This window comes from Rhinolophus sinicus, chromosome 3, assembly GCF_057876585.1.
Source record: "Rhinolophus sinicus isolate RSI-liver-muscle chromosome 3, RSI-T2T, whole genome shotgun sequence".
In the NCBI taxonomy this organism is placed as follows: Eukaryota; Metazoa; Chordata; class Mammalia; order Chiroptera; family Rhinolophidae; genus Rhinolophus; species Rhinolophus sinicus.
Window position 1 is genome coordinate 64,171,389 of NC_142503.1, and position 25,306 is coordinate 64,196,694.

A 25,306-nucleotide genomic window follows, 5' to 3' on the forward strand; every position below is an offset into this window, starting at 1 on the left:
GCAAGTGTCTGGTGTCTGAGTCAGATGACTGAGGCCAGGAAAAGGCCAGATGAAAGTTCCATTAACAAGCAGTTCAAAGCCCAGGGCCAGCCAGATGGTTTTTAATTTGTGATACAAATGAGGAGCCTCCTCAGATATGAAGAGATGTCACCAGCTTTCCTCTCTACTAGATATGTCAGAGATCATTTTCGGCTTGCCCCATTAAAAGAAATTTCTGGAGCTTCCGGATTTCCATGTCCTGGTGAGGGAGGAGGGTTCAGCCTGTACTGCTCTTTCTGAGCAAGTCACAGCATCCAAGAAGCTGAGGCCAAGCATTGCTCATTAAAGAGGATGGTTGGTTTGAGAAGGCTTTTGCCTTATCACCTCAGCTGGCTTGAGGCCCTGGCATTTCTTCTGACATGAAAGAAGACAAAATCAAATTTGCATTAAAACCAAACCAAACCTGAGTGTAGACTAAATTGGAGACAGAGGATGTAACACGAGTTTCATTTACAGCTCTCCATCACTCGCTGCATGTTTCTCAGAGTTATGCAACTGGGCAGTCCCCAAAATCCTCTATTTAAACTAATCTTATAGAATTACACAAGAGCTTAGGTGGTCATATTTCTTTTGAACCCTTACCCTTGAAGGCTAAGGGAATGCAGCTGGCCATTGGTGACATCTGGGGATAGATAGTTCCGTGCAGTGAGGGGCTGTCCTGTGCATCATAGGATGTTTAGCAGCAACTTTGGCCTCTATCTACTAGATGCCAGTAGTACTCACCTCCAACCCTCACTTCCTCACACCCCCACCCCACACCATTGTGACAACCATTAATGTCTGCAGTCATGGTCAGATGTGTCTTGGGGGAGGGGTGGTAATGGCCTCTGATTGATAACCACTCACTACATTAGCATCTGCAAACTCATAAAATGATATCGTAGATTCTTACACTTTAACAATGTCCGCTTCTGACACTCACAGCGTCATACTGGGGAATGATTGGCAAAGACGGCCCAGGTCTTGTGACTGTCTTGAAATTCCTGACCAGGCTAGAACATTCTTCCCTTCCAAATGAACTTCCTGATAATCTTGGTCCAAGATTATTGGACTACTAATTGGCACTGGAAGGAATTTTACAGGTCACCAGTGTCCTCTTTACAGGTAAGAAAATCGAGTCCCACGTAAGTGAATTGCCCAAGGTCACATAACTGGCTAGTGGCTTGAATAGAACCTACGCTCAAATCCCTAGCTCCCTATTCTCTCTACAACATCAAACACTGGAGCCACAAAGAAAAACCTAAGCATAATACATAGATGTCCTAGTGAGTAGTATATTTAACTCTATCACGGCTGCTCTTCTAGATGACTTCAGGTCAGTTACAATTATTTCTGTGTTCTATGATATCTCACCTCTGCAAAACTGCTTTGTTTAAAAAAACAAAACCCAGAAAACACCAACTAAAGGCTTTATCCAATGACTACCTATCCAGATGTCTTATGCTAAACACGTGGGTTTTAAATAATTAATCACAGACTACTATCTTTTCAAACCATCAACTGTCAAAATAATCTTTTCACTGCTTGGGGACCTGAAATAAATGGGTTCCCATTGGGGTGCAGGCTCTTTAGGGGAGAGTCAGAGGGGGTCATGCTGCCCTATTTATTTGGGTGTCTGTTCTTGGAGTTCATATCACTGCTAAAAGCATGCCCCAGTGCTTTGCTTGACAAACAAGGATGCAAGTGGGACATTGGGGCTGAGAATTGCGATTCGTCAGTGGCATTTTGGGAGGTCCCTGGTTGGCCCTGAGGGTGCTACAGAGGCTGGTAGGCTATGCAGTGACTCTGGAAGAGAAGGCAGCCTTGTCAGATGGTACCAAAGCTCCTGTGGTCATTTGCAAGGATAGAAACAGGAAACCTCAAAGCATGGCCCTCACTTTTCTCAGCCTCAGCGGCAGTCGCACTCATTTCCCCCTTTGAAAATTGTCCTTGGTGTCCATTCTCACCCAGTTCTACTGGTGCCTGGGTGCTTGTGGGGAAGAGCAAACATGTCATCAGAGACCCTTGGGAAGGGTCAAGTATTGAGACATTTCAGGCCTCCCCTTTTACCCAAATGGGCAGCAGGCTGGAGAGCAAATGGTTTAGTTTGTAGCAGGCAGTGACTTTGAAAAAGTCTCCTCTGTTTGACTCCCTTGTTTGTTTGTCTCAGTGGCTTGCTTCCATGCTGCTGTTTCTGATAGCTCTACATTCTAGTTCTAAAAACCCTCCTGTTGTCTCAAAACTCCCCACATTACCAAATTTTGCAGAATATTTCATTTCCCCCAGCTCCACTACTACATGGATGACAGCAGACTCCAGAGTTGATTTCCTTCAACTCCTAATGATGGGTTTACAAGGAGAAAGGGACTCTCACTTTACTCCTGCCATTATTCTTTCTAGATATCATTTTGTTTTTGGTGCATACGTGGTGGTGTAAGGGCTTCAATCCTCTCCCTGTTCGAACCCTCCCTTCTTCCGCCCCCACACACAATGACCTTGCCTTTTGGTCTCAGGAACATTGACTCTTAGAGTCACTCGTCCTTCCCCAGACTCTGCAGTGATCCTTCAGTCCAAGCTGAGTAACCAAACTTCAGCCTAGAAACCTCCATGTGTTTTCAGGGTTTGCAGCATATTCTGGAAGTGGGTGGTAAACTGAAGTCTAGACAGGCAGTTTGTTTTCTCACTTGCCTCAGTGTATGTAAGATATTTGATGCCTATCTTTAAAAGGTTCACCTAACCACAGAGTGTCTGCTGAGCAATGATACTTTCTAGTTGAATAAGTTCCTCTGATTTTTAAGCTTTGTTTTCCAAAGAACACTGTCACCGAGGGGACTGAACTTTGAGGTGAATGCTTTATGTTGCTTCTAATAACCAAGGGTAATTTGTTGATGGTAGTAGCTAGACCTCTTATAACAGTAAATTATCTGCTTACAAGTATCAGGAGCTGAACAGGAAAATAAACCACAGTCCACACTTCATTTCTCATTTTTGTTTTCAGACGCATGACTTAAGAAAATGGGACGATTCCTTTTATGTTTTTTCTTTTTTTTCCTCTAAAATCTGGGCTTTCAATGCCTGTTGGTACCTATTCAACACCAATAGCCAACAATTCCCATTTCATTTTCTGGCTCCAGTGTTCATTTTTTAGCTCTTTTTTGGTTGTCATTGTTAAGGGACCTGTGTTTATAATTCAAATTTCAGAGCTTCAAGGAACTGTAGAGGTCATAGAGTTCAGTCATTTCATTTGACTAATGAAAAAATGGAGGCCCCAAAGTGAAATACTTCATTCCAGTGTATGCGGTGAATTTCTAGCTGAGTTGAGAATAGTGCCAGGCTTGCTACAGATCAGGCACTCTTGTCCATGTGTGATGCTGCTCCCGTTTCCTTGTCCCTGCATATTTCTGGCCCCCTTTCTGTGGGCTCTCTAGGACATAAAGTTGCAGGACATAAAAGAACAGGACACACAATTCCAAGAAACCCTGTTTGAATCTTATTTTTTTAGTCGATGGCCTTCAGATACTAACCCTGGCTCCTTTAAAGAAGAGCCCATATCTCACTGATAGAAAGTCTCCATGCTGTTCCTTATTTAATCACTGTTCCTTAGGATCTTCATCCTTTCCAGCTGGTTATTAATTATCAGGCAATATCCTCTTGAGCTCTATTTCTTAATTACCTGATTAATTGTATTCACATAAATTGATCTCTGTGACATTTTAAGTCTGACTAACTGAGGAAAAAAAAGTCTAATATTCCCAAGAGAATCCAACAATCTCACTACCTTAACTTATTCAGACTGATATTACTAGAAGCCAGATGTGAATGCTTAGCTGAGCGGGCCTTCCTCCTAATCATAATTAGAACGTCCTTTAATGATTTTGTCTCGTGCACCTTTCTTGCTTACTCAGATACACATGAGGCAGATCAGTTCATTTCCACCTACCTGCACTCTTTAATCGTCAACACAAAAGGAATTTCCTCTCTCCTATTATCTTGTAATCCCTTATTTGCAATTAAGGCAATTATGGGGAGTAAACAGGAATGTACTGTAGTGCTTCCATTTCTACTCTCACACCGAGGGCCTGATGCCCAATTAAACATTTAAAAACAATTTTTAAATCAAGTTTTTATACACAAAGATAATTTCTCAATTGTGTGTTATTTGCGAATTCATTTTTCCCTTCCTGACAAGGTACACAACTGTTTAAGGCCACCTTTTCGCCCAGGTTCCTCTTAACTTTTTATGAAGTGACAAGAGTAAACTGTTGCTCATTGTTCCATACAATCCTTTGTGTATTTGTATTAGAAACGGTTGATTGGTAGGGAATTAGCGCTGATGACTAGAATCTCTATGAAAAAAAATACACATTACAAGGAATTAGAGAATTCCTATGCATGTTATTTGCAGTTGAGGAAAGTCAGCTCTACTATCTTAGAAAGAAATGAGTAATATATATTCAAAAAGTATTTTTCATGGTGAGACAAATGTGGTTACTTGGGTGCCACTAATGGGCAGAGTTTGTTTTGTCTGGAGACACAAGGATCTGAGGTGATGACCTACGTGACCGAGTCTCCAGGTTCCTATGTGCCTGCGGATCACTGACCACAGGGCCTGTGATACCCCTATCTCCAGCTACTCCTGACTGAACCCCTCATTTTTTCACAGCCTTGCCCATTCACTCATCTAACCCAGACCAAGACCTGGATGTCATCCTCACGACTCTTCCCCTCTTCCTGTTACCTGCCAAACTGCTTCATCTACCCAGTAGTTAGGTTTAGTTCTGCTGATTTGGCTTCCTCATTACCTTTCTTCTTTAACCCATTTCTTCTAGCGCTGCTGCCTCAGCTCAGTTCCTCATCCTCTCTTTCCAAATCTATTGCAGTGATCTGTTTTCTGATTTCAATGGCATCTCAACTCCCATTGAATGACTTACAAGACCCTCCATGACCAGCCTCACTAGTCTTAAATGTCTACTACCCATTCTCCCATCCAACACTTTAAAAACGCTGAATTATTCACAGGTCTCCAAACTTCCCATGTAATTTTATGTCCCATCCCTTTGAACGTTCTCTTCTTCTCTCTTGGAGTGTCATTCCCATATAATTTTATCTGTCAAACTCCTACTCATGCTTCAAGACTCAGCTCAAGCATCTTTTTCTAGAAAGACATGCTGGGATCCCAAACAGAGAGTTGATTGTTCTCTTTTTTGTGCCTCCTTTTTAATGTGCACATACCTCATAATCATACTTATTAACAGTATTGCAAAGGTTTATATGCTTATATTTCCTTTTAGAATGTAAGTTCCTCAAAAGCAGGAAGTATGACTTAGTTTTTTTCATCTTTAGCGTCTAGAACATTTTCTAGCACATAGTAGATTCCCAGTGACTATTATTTGAATGAATGAGGGAGTGCATGATCCCTTGTGATTCCTTCAAGTTCCATTTATATATAATTCATGATATTATACTTATTTTAGGTTTCAACATTGATTCAACTATCAGGGGCCAATTTGTTGCCCAACTGTTGTTCTTTTGAGCCTGCTTTAAAGCCTCCTCTTTCTCCAAAAAAGTTGAGGATGGGGTGGACAAGAAGCAGTCACCCTGTTCAACAAAGGCTATAGTATAGTGTACCACCCATGGTGAGATAGTGCAATGGGAGAGGGGATGGCTTTGGAGTGAGACTGGCCTCAGCTTAAATTTCAGTTCTGCCCCTTATTCCACATGTGATTTTGGACAAGGTTAATTGACTTTTCTGAGCCTCAGATTTACCATCTGTAAAATGGTAGTACTAATACCTGCCTCCCCAATTTGTTGTGAGGATTAAATCAGGTAATATGTGTAAAGCACACATTTGGCATGTAGTAAATTCCCCATAAATGACAGTTTTTATCATTATCACCACCTTTATTGTTTAAGCCTCTATAGAGCATAGGCAGGGAGAAGTGTGGTACTGTCTTCCTGTCACCAACAGATCCCTTCTGCAAATATAAATATACTGCCAGGATCCCCATCCAAACCATAGAACACAGGCAATTATTTGAGTACCTTTTCTCTGTACTTCTAAGCACGGTAGCTAACTAGTGCCATTCTTTGCATAGGAGAGGGGTTAATTCATTATATACAAAGGGTACCTCAGGGCATTCATTTTCTTTCTTGAGAAAAGCAGGGTGACCACCACCGTCTGGCATGAACTCAGTGGGCTATTGGGCTAGAAATATATTTTTGAGAATCTATAACGAAATTTTTAAGACATTCAGAAACATCTTGGATTAGCCAAAAGAAATGAGAAGGTTTTCTTTATATAAATCTGCTTTTTTTTTTTTTTTTTTTTTTTTTAACTGCTTTGTGCCTCTAAGGTAGAGGAAACAATTTTTTGATCAAAAGACCATTGAACTAGAATTCAGAAGACAGATTCAACAATTCACTCTGGAAATAAGTAAAGGTGGTTACTTAAGGATGCACTGAGGGCTTCTATATCTCTACAGTGAGGATAAGACCCATCCTGTCCATCACACTGATTCTTGAGAGTTTTAAATCACATCATCTATTCAAAATGTTTTATAATTTATATAGTGTTATACAAATCTTAGTTATGGAGATCGTTATTCTGCTTTACTGCCATCCTGCTGCCTTCACCAGAGGACGCTAATCAGCCCAGATATCTAACAGCAACTCAACTGGTTCAGAAATGAAGAAATGAATGGCTTTAGTTAAAATGGCCTAATTGTCTGTTCTTTTTCTGTCTTTCATTCTTGTGCTGCTGGGCTTCCCTTGGCCTTTTCTTTGACTATTAAAGATTTATTCCTGTAACCCTAGTTGCTATTTCTAACTGCTTTTCTGAAAAACGTTAAAAACTCAAAGCATCCATCAGCTCTGTCAGGCCACTTACCAAGCTCCCAAATCACGGGAATAGCCCAGAAAGCCTGGATGAGTCTTTTAACGTGCTGAATGGCATTATCTTTCCATTTGTCCTTGCAGGTTAGAAACACGAGTGAATTTAGCTATCATTTCTTCTTCTTTTTTTTCCTTTTCTTTTTTTTTTTAGATGTGAGCCAGCTATTTGATAAAATTGAGTCTGCATTTGCTACCAGATTTCCCTTCTGGACATTTGTGTACCTTCTTTTTTCAGAGCATCAGAAACCAAGGTAGATTTCTAGGCCAATTATCTTAATGGAGAGAAAGTTAACAAATAATGGGTCTTTCTCACTAACCCCTGCTGGAAAAAAAGTTACATCACCTCCAACAGAGTTTCAAACCATCTGAATTTAAGATTACAGTTAGGTTTCTCCTACTCCCTCTACCCCCAAACTTGTCCTTTTATTCTAGCAGAACTGTTCTATATTCACTAATTCCCAAACATGCTATTTCCTGTTTCTTTATTTTTGCTTGTCCTGGCTCTCCACTTGGTACCCTCTACCTTTCCTCTCTCACCACGGAAAAATGAAACAAAGCAAGAAGGCATCAATTAAAGCTACACCTTCTCAATGCTTCCTCAACCCCTGCTGTTCCCATCAGAATCTTCTTTCTTTTCCCCCTATGATATTTATTATTAATATTACACATCTTAGAAATTATTGCTAAACATCATATCTGTATTTTATTTGGTAACTTTAAAAACAATTTTGTGAGTTCTTTTTCTCCAACACACATGGCAAGAATCATATCTTAAATATTCTTTCTTGGTACAGAATTTTAGCTGGACTTGTAATTGTTATACAAGTTTATTATTATTGCTATTTACTATATACTATTTCCATTATTATTATTCATACCTGTGGATTCACTGATAATAACTGAGGGTCCAGTGGAGACTATGGATTGTCCCTGAACTCACTTGCATATGTGGGGGTAAAACTGGCCTCATTATTGCACTTGGGGGAGAAATCCTCAGAAAACAATGTCAGAACATGTGTGTTTTCAGCTTGGTGAAAGTTGTGAATTTTAAAATTGTATGCATATCAGCATATTATCTGTTTTAATATTTTGATTCAACCACAAAGCTTCTTTTTAGAACTTCAACTTATTAACAAACTGAATTAGTCCCTTTCCGGCTCCCTTAGGAAAAGGATAAATAAACAGACGGGCCTTCTCTGGAATGTCAACCAACAAGAGGCCTTCTCCTGCAGACAGAGCTTGTAAGTTTTACTGGTGATTCTTCTAGACCCCTCTAGAACATAGACTCTGCTGCCCAGTTTCCCTGGGGGAGCTGCAGCTAGAAATTACAAAGCCAAAGCCTATCTTTATTGAACTGTTGTCTTTCTTTAGGAGGCCCAATAACCAGTAATACTAACACCATTAAGTTAAGGTCTATTTGTCATGCTCCTAAAATTTTCTGCTCCTAACATAGCTGCAGTGGTTACTGTCAAGATCTAACCATTTCAACTACATCAAATGAAAAAGCTTCTGCATAGCAAAGGAAATCATCAACAAAATGAAAAGTCCACCTACAGAATGGGAGAAAATATTGGCAAATCGTATATCTGATAAGGGGTTCATATCCAAAACACATAAATAAAATGTATAAATATATAATGAACTCATACAATTCAATAGCGAAAAAACAAACAATCCAATTAAAAATGGCCAGAGGAACTGAATAGGCATATTTTTCAAAGATATATGCAGATGGTCAACAGGTACATGATAAGGTGTTCAACATCACTAATCATCAAAGAAATGCAAATCAAAACCATAATGAGATACCACCTCACACCTGTTAGGATAACTATCATCAAAAAGACAAGAGATAACGAATTCTGGTGAGGATGTGGAAAAAAGGGAACCCTTGTTCTCTATGGGTGGGAATGTAAATTGGTGAAGCCACTTTGGAAAATAATATAGAGGTTCCTCAAAAAATTAAAAATTAAATTGCCATATGATCCAGCAACCTCACTTCTGGGTATACATCCAAAGGAAATAAAATCACTATCTCAAAAAGATCGCAGCACCCTTATGTTCATTGCAGCATTGTTTAAAATAGCCAAGGCATGAAACAACCTAAGTGTTCTTCAACAAATGGATAGATAAGGAAAATGCGGTACATATTGCTATACACATATAATAATATAGTGCTATATATAATATATAGCATATATTATTAAACCATTAAAAAAAGAAGAAAACCCTGCCATTTGTGAAAACATGGGTGGACCTTGCCTACATTATGCTAAGTGAAATATGTCCGGGAAAGACAAATATTGTGTGATCTCATTTATATATTGAAGCTAAAAAAAACCCAGAATTCATAGATAAATAGAACAGATTGGTGTTTGCCAGAGGCAGAAGTCTGGGGTGAGGGGATAGGGGATGGGGAGAAGGATGGGAGGAAGGAAGTCAAAAGGCACAAACTTCCCGTTATAAGATAAATAAGACCTGTGGATGTAATGTACAGCTTGGTGACCATAATAAACAATACTGCACTGTATATTTGAAAGCTGCTAAGACAATAAGTCTTGAAAGTTCTCATCACATGAAAAAATTATAACTATATGAAGTGATGGATGTTAACGAAACTTACTGTAGTGATCATTTTGCAATATAGACATGCATCAAATCATTATGTTGTACACCTTGGACTAATACAATATTATGTGTCAATTATATCTCAATAGAAATAGGGCAAAACCAACCCAATGTTGTAAATTTTGCTGTTTGAAATATTATCTTTTACATTGATAAATTCTCTACGGAAAACCCAGGGACTTTGAGTAACAAAACAATTTAAATAAAAAAGATTATAAGGCTAATTGAATCAGATTTTCCTTTCAATTTGTAGGAGATGAAGACCTCCCCTAATCTCACCCACTGGGTGAGATTCGTTAGAGAGGAACCAATAGACACCAGCTTGTGAGAGAGGCTGAGCAGCCTGGCTGAGTGCTTTTTCTATCCTTCCTAAACTCACAGGAAACTTTAAACTTTAACATTTAAATTTCAATAGTTGTCAAATTTCCTTGGCATAAAATAATCTTATGCCAAGTCCTACTAATTTTAATATTGAATATTATTAATTATAGAAAAACTGATAATATTAAAAGATCAGAAATCTTTATATCAGCAATTGGGCTTTGGTTAAATTACGGTACATTGAGACTGTTGAATACGGTAATTATTTCCACCAAGGATTTAAAAAACAAAAAGCTCTAACAATTTCAGAGATGAGGTTGATCCAGAAGCTTTCTTTGTTAGTAAATAAGTTCTGAGGTTATTAGCTAGTCCCCATTTATTGAAGGATTTCTTCCTTCCTTTAAAAATTAATCCCAAGAAACCCTGCAAATGTTCCTATACCCAGCAACCTCTGCTTTGTGCAAAACAGCCTCTGAACAGAGATTTGTTAAGTTGATTTCTGTAAAAGCATAACTTTATTTTCAGGGTTGGCTTAAGAGATGTCTTGAAATTTTAACATTTCTTTATTTTAGTTGGATCAATCAGCTTGCATTCTGTTGCAGCTTCTTCTCCTTATTTTTATATATTCACCAGCACTAAAATAGTTCTGACTCTTTTTGCTTTTATTTATCGTCTTCTGAAAGAAGCCAGCTGAAACAAAGGTCAGAGTTGAAGGAAATTATTTTATTGACGACATTAAATATTTACTGAATTTTGCCTTCATCCTGGCACAGAACCAAATTGCTATTTCTGCCTGGTGGGTTTACAGACAGAAATACCATGGATGTGGAAGGCTTTTCAAGTGTAGAGAGTACAATGGATTAAATCCTGGTTTAACTGGTTTTGCATTTTCAGCTTTAAATGATGAAGAAATGAAAATGGGAGTATAACAATTCATGGGTCAAAGAATGTCTTATATCACATATGAAAATTAATGTGCCCTCCTATTTGATATGCAACATGTCATTGGAAGAAGATACAAGCGTCACTCCTCATACTTTGCTCTTTGTTCTATAGGAGTGTTTATTAGGAACCAGAAGCCCTTCACAGTTTTCCTCAGTCCTGGTCCTGGAAGTGATTTGGGATAAAGGAGACCCCAGATTCCCCCAACTGTAAAATGAGAAAATGAAATACACCTATCTAGAAAGTTTAAACAAGAGATTAATGAAGAGTTCCCCACAAACAAACCAAAACCAAAACAAACCTCCAGGTTATCCACCCAGGGTGGCAAAATTCACACCATTTATTATAACATGAAACTGCAAGCCCTGCCTTTTTTGTTCTCGCAGTGAGACACAGCTGACCGCAGCTGATGTTGCTCCTTGGTTGGGAAGATCCTGGGGAGTGTTTCCCAGATTTCGGGCTGTTACATATCACCTTCATTATTTTATTTTTTTTTTTTTACGTCAGATGGGTAATGTGCCGATGTCGTAACAAGGTTTGTGGGAGGCACATCTCACGCAAAAGTGTGAACACCCAATCATCACACTTATGAACTACAAAAGGATCCCTTCATTATTTTTGTCAGGACAATTTTCTCTAAATTGACTCAGACCTTTTTTTTTTTTTTTTTTTTAACTAAAGTAAGTCTTTTTCATTATAAATGGAAAACTAGTATCGCTTATTATAAGTAGTGAGTGACTGTAAAAAAATAAACATATAACTATTAAAATAAAAATGACTGTGTGCCCTCAAAGTCATTTTGCATACAGAGTGTGTTTACCTTCCCCTCCTTTGAGATGCATGGTCCAGGAGATCTCAGACACTGAAGTGTAAGTGCCTGCTTGGGGAACAGAGCAAGGACACAGAACTCTAGGAATGCCATGTGATGGGGTGCTTTTATTTCCCGGTTCACCTCAGGGAGCGCATAATCAAGAAAATGGTCCGGTTCACACAGCAAACCGATGTGGGCCTTGGCTAGCTCTGTCCAGCCTGTTTTCTCCTTCCCCATCTAGCTTGGTCTCCTGGCTTGGTCCCTACCCATCTCTGCCTTTAGGGTCAGCCGCGTGGTTTCCTTTTGGCCACCAGCACTCGTGGTGTGGATTTCGGCTTTGGTCCTTTTTGTTTGGCCTTTCTTTCCGGAAGGACCTGGGGCTTGGGGCTGCCAGTTTTAAAGGGAAAGCCCTAGTCTTTTTATAGCTTTTCTCCTTGCCATTCCCTTATTCCATGAGGATCCCATCAGCTCAGTGCGGAGTGCTGCTTTTCCTCCTTCTTCAGCCTGAAGGGGTGACCCAGTTAACGGGAGGCAGGCTAGCAGGGCTCCTTTGCCTCTGTCAGCTTTTCCAGGACTCAGTGTGTGCGCAAGTTAGAGTGACCAGTACAGGGTGTTCTTGGTGGGGATTTTAATACAGGGAGGCTTTTGCTGTTTTCTGAAGTCAGATGAGAAGCTGTGTGTTTGGAAAAGAAGTTTGGAAGAAGGAAAAGCAGAGTGAGCAGGCTCCTCCTGTTGATTGAGACTCCCTGGGTGTCTGGGCACCCCTCCCCCCTCAGCTTCTTAGAGGCCTCAGTTCCCTGCTGTGTAAGTGAAGTGGGTGAGAGGTGCCCAAGGGCTTTCCCAGCTGTGACTCTGCAGTGCCTTCCCTCCCTGTGCTGCAGCACCTGAGGCCAGCAGCTGCCTGGCTCTGGCCCTGGGGCAGCCTCCGGAGGTCAGGTGTGGCCAGGGACCAGGTCCAAAGCTGAGGTCCCTCGGCCTGCAGCTGGAGGTCAGCTGTGGGAAGGAAGCTGGACTGCCCAAGCTGCTCTCACCTTTTGTAGTGAGACCTGAAGTCAGGGCAGCTTCTCAGTTGCCCAGCTTTGTGTGAGCGGGTGTGTCCAGCACAGAGGTCACCCCTGGTGGGTGCTGGGAAGCGCAGCTGCTTTAACTGAGATGTAGCATGAGAGCAAACAACCTGAAGCTTTGCTATATGGGGTTATGTTAGGCATGTCTGTTAGCTTCTCTGAGCTTTATTTATTCTCATCTGTAGCATATGTGTATGGAAGAGATTCAGGGGAACCTAGAATAGAGGGGTCAGCAGGTCCCTTCCAATATCCACATGCTTTGATTCCAAGAGTCTAAAGATTCCCTGTTTAAAATATGATTTCATATGTCTCAAACGCTCAATTCAACATCTATTCCATACTCTCCTCATTATTAGCCAACTTTCTATCTGCTTTGTCAACAATATTGAGCTCTATTGGCAATGAAGTTTCTCCATGAGACTCAAGAGTGAGAAATGTCATATCTCACTTAAAAAAAGTAAATAAAGTCCAAAGTTCTCTCTCCAGAGTGGCAATGCTCAGTAGCAGTCATTATGGGAGCCCCTTCTCTCCGGGGGCTGTCAGACACCCCTGGAGAATTGCTCAGTCCAGAGAATGAGGAGAACCTTCCCTCCTCTAGCCTACCACAGTTAGCAGCTTAGTTGTTTACTGTCTGGGCCAGCATGGTATTAGGTTGGTGCAAAAGTAATTGTGGTTTAAAAGGTTAAAAATAATGCAAAAACCACAATTACTTTTGTACCAACCTAATATATCCTAAGGCTGGAGGCTCCATTCCCCAAACCCATCCACCCCACTCCATGCCTTGACCAACTCAGGCAAGGCGACCAGGTTTTCATGACTTGGAAACTCAGGACCCCTCACAACCATATGCCACCTCATCAGAGATCCGGACATCTTCAAGGAACTGCTCAAGGGAGGGCGTGGATTTTAGTCACTTGTACAACTTACTGGTTGTACAAGTAACTGGTACCTCTTTCTATTCCAGAAAAGCCACACCCGTGTCTTGTCACTCACCTTCTTCAAACTCTATACCAGCTCTACCTTTATTTCCTCAGGTATGAACACAGATGCACAGTAGGCAGTTTAATGACCATTTACAGAATCCCAATTATAACACCACTTCTAAGAAAAGCCTGCGAGGGAGGAGTCATCATGCATCCCAGAAACTTGTTTTCAGCCCCAGAAGCATAAAAATCATTCTAGCCCTTCAAGGTAAGGCCAGGAAAACAACATAAAGTCCTCCTTGTTCATTTGTTGGAGACCAATACAGTAATAAGAGCAATATCAAAAAGTAATCTCAATAAATTATCCTGCTACATAGGTAGTTGAGCGTGAACTCCCTTAATTTATTGCCTCCTTCATACCTACAAACTGAGCTGCACCCACACTCCTCATTATCTTTCTCCAATTTCAGATGCGGTGCCCCCTTTTGTTCCGGGTCCACCCAGTTGTACTTGCCAAAATCGGTCTCACAGCCATCCTCCCTCTTGAAATTTCATCCTTTCCTCTTGCAGGGGCATGTTCCCTTCAGACTCTAAGCTTATTTGTCTCTCTCCCATTCATTGAAAAAAAAAAAATCTACCTTTGGCCTCACGTCCCCTGGAAAATGTCTCATGTCTTCTTTCCTCTTATCCAAACTTCTTAAAAGAGTAACCTGTACTCAACGTGACCATGTCATGTGCCATTCATTCATTCTGTACCTCCTGCAATCTGGTTTCTGCTCTTGTCAAAGCCACCAGTATTCTAATTGCACAATCCCACGGACATTTTCCAGTCTTTGTGTTGCTGTACATTTCTGGGGCATTTGGCAATGCTGATTACGTGCACCACTGTCCCCCAAAAGTAATATTACACGTTCCCAGTTTGTCTCATTCCTTTTTATTCCTTCTCAGCCGTGGGCTTCTCTCTCTGCACCCACCACTTACATACTACTGTCGCCCAGGTGCCTGCTTTCAGCTCACTGCTCTTTTCATTATTGATACTCTTCTTGGGTAAATTTATCCACTCTCAGGATTTTAACAGCCACCTGTATGCAAACGACTCTCTAATTCAATCTCCAACTCAGATTTCTTCCCCAGCTTCAGTCTCACTAATTCTATTACCTGCTGGGCACCTTCACTTGGGTACTCTTCAGATATTTCTGATTGGATTTCTCAAAAACTAAGTAGCACTTCCCTCGGACCTCAGCCTCTCTCTGTTGTTTCACTGTCCTTTACCCAAAGCTATAAATTGTGAGCCTTGACTTTTCTCTCTACCTCACCCTCTCAACGGAATATCACATCCTGAGGGTTTCCTCTCCTCTGACGTTCTCAAATCCATCCTCTATGCTCCCCTCCTCCCACTGCTACCCTTCCCATCTCAAATGCATCTTCTCTTGCCTGGACGAATACAACAGCCTCCTAACCGGCCTCTTGGTTTCCAGACTTGCTCCCGTCCATTCTGCTTTTTCCAGAGCTTCCGGGATGATCCACATAAAACACAAATCTGATCCTGTCTCTTTCCGCGAAGCCCTCCCAGGGCTTCCTGGAATCTACAGGAGGAAGTCCCACTTCCTTTCCTGGCACGCGGCCTCTGTGGCGTCTCTCTCGCGGGCTCCTCACGCCTTGGCTCTGGCCACCTGGACTCCAGCCGCAGCATCACTCACTGGCAGTTGTTCTCTGCACTCATCCCTCTGTTCTTTGCTTCTGCTTTTCAAGTTAAATGTTTTACCTCGGCGTGTTACGTTGGTATTATAAAGGAAGTCGCAAGTTCATTTTATGTTTAATTTTAGAGCCTTTGTGCTTGGGGAGGGAGGAAAGACTGGAAAAGGCCCACATAACTACATACTCATTTCAGTCTTTGTCCCCCATCCAGACCAAAGAAAAAAAGAAAAGAAAAAAGAGTACTGAACTATTTGTGTGTCCTGTTTGATTTAAAGCTGTTAATACGTGTAAGTATGTCAAATATTTTAGGTTTTCACTCCAGAGAGTTTTTCTACACCCGGGAAATCTATCCGTTATGAAGAGAGCACTGCCCTCTAGAGGTAGCTTCCGGGCAGAGCACATATCAAATCCACACTGCTAAAGCTTTCTGCAGTTTCCCATGTGAAGCAAATTTTATGATAAGGCCTTTACTATTACTGCTATTTGTCCAGAATGTCATTTCCCAGATGACTAATTCTGATTCATATTTTTTTATTTACTTCAGTATCAGTGTTTAGGGAGAAAGTTCATGATGTACCTCAAAGAACACTCAATATTTGGAGTTAGGGGCCTCAAGTTCTGTGGGAGTCCTGGTTCTCCCATTAATGTCTGTGAACTTAAATCTCTCATCTGTTAATCAAGGGGAACAAGATCCCATCCAGAAAACTGTGAATCATCGAAAGTATATTTTGGGAATAAAACTGGGAACGCAAGTATCAATTAATATTTCTTATATACTAAGTCTATGCAAGTCACTAGGGTAAGAGCTGTTTTGCAAGTTATGTGTTTACATTTGATCCTTAGAAAGTCAAATGAAAAATATTTGAAAAAAAAATTTTTGGAAAACACTTATTGTTCAATTTAAATTGATGAATTTAACCCTGAAACCATGAAAACCTGAAAATGAAACTGAACTAGAACAAGAGTAAAACTTAATCTGGGATTTCCAAGAGTCTGTTCCAATATGAAAACAGAAATGAATCATAGAAACACACACACACACACACACACACTTTAATTTGCCATTAATTTCTGATATAAACCCCCTTTAACCTGATCTCCTCGCCCCTATTTTTAACCAAGAGAAGAAAAAAGAAATCTTTCATTTAATGACAAGAGCCAACTGTGATCTCTATATATCTATGTGATAATGATTAATGATAGGTAAGATTATATTTATTATCTTACAACTGACTCCTGAGAATTTCTTAGTATGCTAGAGAAAGGGAACCATGATTAGGATGCCATTCATAGTCACCCTGGGAAAAAGATGTCACAAAGTCCAGAACACAGTAGCTGGAAGATAAGAGGCCTGCATTCCTGTCACTCCATCCATGCCTGGAGGAATCTGGGGGCATCAGGTGAATCTTCTGTAATGCAGGCACCCACATCTGTATTCTATGCTTACAATGTTGCTGCTATGCAATGTAACGTTAATGCCCTCTTTGGCATCTGCTTTCTTAGATGAAAGTAACTGCCAAGTTCAAAGCTGACCGGCCATGTCAGGACACCAGCAACCTGAACAGACTGAATCTTTTTCTCAGTTACAGATCTAGATATCTTTGGATCTGGTTTCTGACATCAAGCCAATCACTTTACCTCTCTCTTCATCAGTTTACTCTCTGTAACTTTACAAAGTCCTGTACACATTAGCAGAGAGATGGACTTAAGAGAGTATCCCATATATTTTGGACACATACAGGACATTGCTACTTGAAATTCTTTCTTATGATTCCTTAGCTACGGAACCCTTTAAATTTTTTTTTTTTTTGGTCTCAGCCTAGTCTACTCAGAATTCCTTGCTGAAGGCACAGCTAGGAAGTAAGTCTTAAAATGAGAAATGAAGGGAGTGAACACTTTACTAATAGTATCCGTATTTTTATTTCTGAATGGTGTGTCACACAACGTTAGACCACGATCATTGAGAAATTCTCAGCATCATCTTCCAAGTGTTGGAGTGAAAACACCAAAACAACAACAAAAATTGTAAGCAAGGAATTAGTGTTACCCTGCCCTCATATTTCACATGCATTTTAGAGTTCTGTTTTAAATATTGTTACAATAAGAATCTTTGCTTTCTGTTACATAGTTCTTAGGTTTATGACTTAATGCTACATGCCACTTTGTGCTACTTTATTCCCCCTTTCCATACTTTGCTTCATTTAATATTCTCTTCTTCCCTTCCTCCTTCCTTCATAATCCTGGTTTGCTATATTACTAAACTTCAAATGTGTGGACTGGGTGTGGTCACAGTATAGGTAACTCACGAGGCCTAACACTATATATAGATAGTGAAAAGTATGTACCCTGAGTCTGGAGTGGGGAAAATGGTTCCTACCACTTTTGCCTCAAAGAAAAGTGCTCAGAGATGTCAGTCTAAAGAGAGTGAATTTTTCACTATTTTGAAACGTGATTTGGTGGATATTTTCGCTAGTCTTTCCAAGGTATATACCCTGTTGCTCTTCCTAGAGCGGAGCCCCTGGGAGCAGGGCCTGTTGTCGGCAGTGGATGCCCTGCCTAGAGGCCAGGATAATTGGAAATGTAGCAGAACATCCTGTTCCTGGGAGACCTTTTGCCTGCTTGTTTGTTCTCTAGAGACTTGGCTCTTGGCCTTCTTGCCCAGACCTTTGGAACTTGGCAAGGCTACTGCTCGTGTTTTCTGTCTTGATCCATGTGCTATCCCGGCTGTGTAGGAGGTTTGGTTTTGTGTGTTGTGGCCGTGGAGGCTGGAGGGACTGCCTAGCCATGTGCTTGCCCATGGACACCCCATGAAGTTGCAGACACATCAACAGGACATGCACTTAAGTTGGAAATAAAAACTACCACTGGAGCAAAATGTAATAAAACATCTTTCTCAATTCTTGCTAAAATAATGAAGAGCCAGGTCTCTGGCTTCAGCAGTGATTATTAACATATTTGACTACTGCCAGATACCAATGCGCAATACTTTTAGCTATACAACTTGATTTGAATAGTATATACCAGAAGAGCACGATGAGAGACTTTGAAAACAGAGTGCCAGATGAATATAATAATACGTGACCCCCAGCAAATCATTCAAACATCTTGGTGCCTTGGTATCTTTATCTCTAAAATGGAACCCAAATGTAGAAACAGCGTAAACAACAAAATCTTCCTTCCTCACTGGGGTTTCATGAAGGATACCAGGTAGCCCTCATGAAATGTTTTAAGTCTCCTGGAAGGAGGACCCATTTTCTAATTATTGATCATAACACTGCACACCACTATCTGTGGGAGGTAGAAGAACGGTAGAGTTAAGCGGTGACGCTAACATCACACAGTGAGTTGGGGAAAACCCCAAAGTAGAGGGCGATACAGATTAATTTCATCAAGAAGGGGAGCCATACCTGGGGAAAGCCCCAGAGTTTGAGTGACAAGGGTGCTTAACGTAGAACTTGAAGTCACAGGCATGTAGACAAATACTACAGTCACACTTGTCAAATGCACCCGTCCTTGTCTTTGGAGGAGAGCTGAGGTGGGTCCTGTGATTGACTTGCAGGTGCAGTGAACAGGTAGCCCCTCTGGGACCTCCCCCCAGGTTCCCGAAGGAGACAGGTGGACAGGCTATAGGCGGAAAGAGACAAAATGTATTGAGCTCTGTGCAGTGGGATCGTGTCTTCAACCCCCAGCCACTGAAAGTCTTGCGGGAACTCAATGACCTTTCAACTGGGGAAGTATCACAGAAAGACTTCATGGCAGTTGGTTATGAAGCAGGAAAAGATGACTGCGCGAGACTTTGGAAGCAGTCACTGTGAAGAGAAAAAAGAACATTCAGGGAAGCTTTGTCTCCGCTGTTTGCCTCAAGGTTATATTTTGCAACACATATAATGGCAACTATTAAGCAAGGACACAGTATTATCTAATTTGTATTGTTGTCTTCCCAGGATCTGGAACATTTTCTGCAGGAGCCTACCTTTATCTCTAGGAGCCTCTGGCAAATCGTTCCATTTCAGCTCAAGTCCTTTTGTAAAAGGAGCTTGATGCTAAAAGAATCTTTTGCCCTCAACCCCCACTGATGGTTAATGTATTTTTCATCTTTGTTCTGAGTCGCATTAGTCTGGTTCAGTTTTTATTGCCATTAATTATTAATGAGTTAGTAACTCAATGGTCCTGGCTCTGAATCTTTGGAACCGTGGGTTGTTAGTAGTGATTAAATCAGTTTGTTGGCTCTCAGTAAGCTCTGAAATCCAGTAACATTCATGGTGTGTTTATTTACTTGGGTGGTTATTGGATCCCAGTAGGAAAAATAGCCAAAGAGAAAAATCCAGTCAAAGCCTCTTTGGTTGCCAAGAGAATTCTAGTTGCACAATCTCTGCCCTCATTGAAGCATCACCCTTCAAAGGAGGATGTTACTACCCACTTTTTATGATCAGTTACTTGGCTTTACAAGAAACTTTAACATCTTCCAAACCAGTGAACATGCTGCAAGGTCTATGAAGTGTATGCTATGATGATTTTCTAATTAGAAATTAACTTCCATTACAGCTATAACTCTATATGCTGAACCTTATGCAGAACGACAATGGAGCTTAATTGAATAGTCATTATTTATATGCAGAAGCTACCATATGCTATGGGAAATATTAGTATGCATTCCTAAGATGCACTGAAATGGGAAAAATTTAACAGAAATAGTGCTGTAGAGAAATCCTGACTCTAGCATTAATAAAGCCATATTTTGTTAAAAACAAATGTCTACAGGATTATACAGAAGGATAATTTGTGAACAGCATGTAAATAATCATGATTCTCAGTGGGAATTATTTGCATTTTAATTGCTAGTAGTAATGGAGAGAGAATTGCATCTTCTTATTTGTCCCCTTCTCATTAGAAAGGATAGCTTACCATACATTTAATTCGAGATTTTTATCTTTAAAATGTGATTCTAAAATTCGTGGTTGCTCTTTTTTTGTTCGATGTCCTTCTGTCTGTCTCTGTTTTGTTGTTGTTTCGGTTTTTGTTATAACTAATTGAATAAGGCTCAAGGTAGTATGTACATGCTTTTCTGAAAGCCAGTCTGAAGGTTGAATTAGGAAGAACAGTTGTCTCTTTAAAGAGAGAAGATGGATTTGAAGTTTCATGAGTATAAATGCCAGGGTAACAATCTGGCCTCCTTAATATAGTGATTGCTATTTACATACCATATCCTCACACCACCTCTACTATAACTTTTTTAATAGTTTCCTTTAAAATGCTGCATCTTTCACTTAAATAAACTTTCCTTAAATAGAACTTTTAGATAATGCCTTCAGATGGAAAACCAGTATCCCCTGCCATAATAGATGGTAACCACAATGAGAGATAATGGAGAAAACAAGAAAATACTGAAGTCTAGCCAGAAACTGGAGCTTGCCAAGGCACTGAGTCTAAGGCTTTTTCTCTTTGGGTTTCTCTCTTTTTTTTTGTAAAGTGTAAAGATGGATTAAAGACACTAAATGGAGACTTCTTCTAGACATAATGACAAGTGTAGGGAAATTGAAAAGGAAGAACTTTCTCACAGTGTGATTTAGCTGTATTAACATCTTCCCTCACCCCAAATCATCTTCACCTTAGAAAACAATGCCCCAGGGAAACCAACTCAAATCCCCAGCGTGTAACAATTGGGGGTGGTACAACTCTACAAGTCAAGCCCATCTGGGCCCAAGGCTCTTCTCTCCAAGATTCTTCTTCCCCTGGGGGATTCTCAGTAACTGTTGCTGCTGCCACCACGGTGGCCTCACCGTGTGTCCTCCTGGACAGTCTGGCTCAAGCCGAACACGGGAGTCCTTACTTTCTCTGATGATCCTGAGAAGCCACTGGAAATGTAAATAAGACTTTATAAACAAACAGGATAACAAAAAGGATATAAACTGAATGACTTAATTTTCCTTTTTATCGTTGGTTTGGAGTTCCCTGAGGCAGTGGTTCTGACTACAGCTTGCATGGAAATCACCTGGAGGCCTTGTTAAAACATTGCATGTTGGGCCCACCCCCAGATATTCTGATTCAGCTGATCTGGGTTAGAGTTGAGGATTTATATTTCCAACAAGAGCTCAGGAAAGGCTGGTCCCGGAATCAGACTTGGAGAACCACCGGGCAGAGGAGACCCACTGCTGTCTGGCGTCGGCTGCCTGCCTGCCGGTAAGCCAGGCCCATATTTAAGGTATGTGGAGAGACTCCTTAAGGGAAAGATCCTAATTCTGAAATGCAAAGTCAGCTAGTCTCATAAATAACATTGAATTGCATTCTCTTTCTCTCAAGCTACCATAGATAGGTGAGTTCTTTCTTCATAGCTACCCACGTTGCCCTCTCACTGAGGTCACCCAACCATATTTCCTCAATTCTAAGGTACACATTTCCTATATTTTCATGTCTTTGAAATTGGCATTTGATTCACAGTTATTGTTGGTTGCATTGCAAATGCCTGAATCTACAGGAACCTGGTTGTACTTGTTTTAAGTTATCATTGCTTCATGAGTTATGTGCATTTTTGGTATTGCCTGAGTGGGTTTCATTGCCGTTTAAAATGTCTTTAAAATTATGATACTGGGATTAAGCATTGGAACAAAATGTTACTGTGTATAAAGAAAGGTGTGGGAACAGGACAATAGGCTTACATTTGGTATTGAAGCAAATATTTTGTCACTAGAAGAATGATTGCAATTCCACATTTTAAAAAAGAGCTATAATATAAGCGTTTTATTTTAAAATAGCAATATTTATAACACACCCATACCTAGTTTGCAATTATTTAAATGATGATGAAAAAATGTTAATCTCACCTTAAAATTAAGGCGCACGTAGATTTTTAAATTTCTTTAGGAGATACACAAGCAAAAAAAATGTGAAGACCTCAGCTATCGATCACAATTCCCAAAATTTCCTCACAGTACTGGCATCCGGCCAAAATAAATTCTTTAACAATCCACGGCAAAATGAAAAAGTAAGGACAATTTATTGTTTTTTAAATGAAGCTAAGTGCTTTCAGTTTAAAGTTCTGTCTTATATTCTGAAATTAAGATTTTTCTCTATTTTTGGAAGGGAGTTAAAATACCCTTCAGTTTCAAAATTATGATGTTAATACTTGACAGACTTTTTTTCTTTTCCACATTTCCTTTTAAAGTAACAACTGTATGCTACACAGCACCTATACAATGAGGCTTCCCATAAGCAGACAAAGCAGAATTTCATTTTCTGAGATACACACAAAAGTGTGGCCCATATCTTGATAAGCATTGCAGTGGAAATGAAGAGAAATTGCCAAATTTCTGAGAATCTGTGAAATAATATTTCAAAGCCAGAGGACTATCATTTTAGGTATTGCGGCAAGTTTAATTAGAATTACTTTTCTTAGTGGTCCAGAAAACAGCAGTGTGATGTACAAATGGTGATGCTTTAGAGTTGGTCAAACATCCAGCACCTAGGTAAACCAATGATCGATATATATGTGCCGAATGAATTGATGACTAAGGAACTGGACTGAAACTCCTACTTGGATATCATTTCACATTGTCCCTTGTGGCCTTGATAGAACTAATAGCCCTGCCTTTATCAGGGTGGTAATTTTAAGGCAGATGCACATTTTAGGTGATTTGGGAGACTAGCCAAGGAACAATCTTACAGGACCACACAACAAGCCCCAACGCGTTAAAGCAGATTCACATAGACAGTTTCTGTCGGGAGGCAGCTGTATAAGAGGGTAGGGGTTGTTGGGATGGGGAAGGAATAGAGGGTTATTCCCATACAGCCTGGCATAGGGTTGGTACATACTTAAATGTGTTGATGAACGGATGAGCACATGTAACGTTTGAAAACTTGATTTTTTTTCCTCATGAACTAATAGTTATCTGTTTTTGAACATTAACCTCATTACTCTTCCAAGGTCAAACAAGATGGCAATCAAATGGTCTGAGGAGCAAATCATGTATTAACCATGAAAGGGAGCAGTGGCTCGCGTGCCACACAAAGAATTCAGATTAGAATAAATAATAATCAAGTAGTCAGCAGAGTAAATGTTCTAACAGTTGGACTATGACCTAATGAGAAATTAAACATACTCTACTCTTCCTTTACATTGTCCTTTATTTTTGTTCGGATTTGTGGGGATATGCTGGCTTAATGTGCTTCTGATGATGGTTATTCTTCCTGGGAGAAATGGAACCAGTGAGTAATACTTGGAAAGACGACAGCAGATAGGCTGAGGTGAATGGAGGCAGGACCAACATATGTTTCCTGTGCCAAGCGCAATTTCCTAAGCTGAATAATATTTGTAATGTATTTGTAATGGTTTTTTCAGTATTGGTTACCCGAACAGAGCGGAACAACCAGATCAAGTGGTTAAGCATCACATAGTGTCTTATAGACACAAGGGGTCAGCATTTCAACACAGATGATTCTGCGGATGGCTTGCCTTTCTTGCTCAGTTCTGCTGCTCCGTGCGGGCTCGTTGTGCTGCCGTGCGTGTATCAGGGCAGACAGGGAAATGAAATTCCATTTGTAATTTGCAAATCACTTTCTTTTCCAGTTTGGAATTTTAACATCTCCCTTTTAGATTTAATCAATCTGCTATTGCCTTGGGAAATGATATGTAATACACAGAATCTTCCCAGTCTCACTGCCCCCCCTCCCTTCACCCCTCCCCCTTAGTTTCAGCAAGCTTTAGTGATCTCCTGATTTACATAAATTTTCCTTTCCCCGGAAGAGGTTCTAACCCACAGAGTCCTAAATCGATGCTTGCTTAATAAACGTGTTGGGTGATATCCTGGACTACATTATTGATTTCAATTTGCCATGAAAAGGGGCTGTGAAGACAGTGAGATTGTATGTTCATTCTGGGCCTAGTTGGGGTTTTTCACCTAACACTGGGTTTCATGACCATTGCTCTCACTTTGATCTGCCTTTCACTTGCCATTCCCAACTCAATGCCAAGTGCATGATATCTCTTGGGACACTCTATATTTTTCCCATAATTAAAAAAAATTACATATGGTGAAATTCACTCCTTCTAGTGAACAGTTCTGAGCTTTGACAAATGAATAGAGTTGTGTAAAACCACCACAGTAAGGTAAAAGTCCATCACCCCAAAAAGTTTCTTTTTGCTGCACTTTTGAAATTAACCTCTATTGCCATCCCAGCCCTTAGCAACTACTGATCTGTTCACTGTCCCTATAGTTTTGCCTTTTCCAGAACAATATGTACATGGAATTATATCACTTAGCATAATGCATTTGAGATTCATTCATGCTGCATGCACTAATAATTTGTTGTTGTAATTGCTGGCTAATGTTCCATCATGGGGATATACCACAGTCTGTTTATCCATTCACAAGCAGGACATTTAGGTTGTTTCTGGTTTGGGGTGATTGAATAAAGCTACTATAACCATTTACATACAGGTTTTTCTGTGAGCATAAGTTTTCATTTCAGTTGAGGGGTGAGTTAAAATATCTTTTAGTTTCAAAATGATAATGTTTATATATATGTATATATATAGTGTATATATATATAATATATATATAGTGTATATATATTATATATATAATATACTATATGTCATCACTATCCCCATAATATATAACATATAACAGGCTTTTTTTTTCTTTTCACATTTCCTTTAAAATAACTGTGCTTTACAAGGGCGCTCGCTGCCCATAAGCAGATAAAACCAAGTTTCATTTTTCTCCTGAGCTACTCAGTGGCCTATAACTTGCTAAGCATTACAGTTGAAAGCATGCAGGAGTGGACTTTCTAGTTCAAGGACACTCTGTGCTTGCAATTGCTTAATCATTCTCTTCAAAACCCTCCAAACTCTCATGAAAATGGAATACATGTATAGAATCTAGATTCCTGCACTCAGAGAATTTTCGTGCACTTATGGAATTGAGACTGAAACAGTAATTACATTTTTAAGCCAGAAGAGATCTTATATGACATATAGACCTTATTTTATAAATGAGCAATGTGAGGCCAAG

General features: G+C 40.1%; 1 long non-coding RNA gene and 1 other non-coding gene across 2 annotated transcripts; both read right to left on the reverse strand.

Moving 5' to 3' along the window:
* Positions 1–11,301: 11,301 nt before the first annotated feature.
* Positions 11,302–11,405, reverse strand: LOC141570940 (small nucleolar RNA U13). The gene has a single exon (XR_012495380.1). It is a non-coding gene; the product is annotated as a small nucleolar RNA U13 (small nucleolar RNA).
* Positions 11,406–17,299: 5,894 nt separating this feature from the next.
* On the reverse strand, positions 17,300–19,310 carry LOC141570403 (uncharacterized). The gene is made up of 3 exons (XR_012494407.2): positions 19,270–19,310; positions 19,016–19,105; positions 17,300–18,920 (listed from the first exon to the last, which is right to left on the reverse strand). It is a non-coding gene; the product is annotated as an uncharacterized LOC141570403 (long non-coding RNA).
* Positions 19,311–25,306: the final 5,996 nt, after the last annotated feature.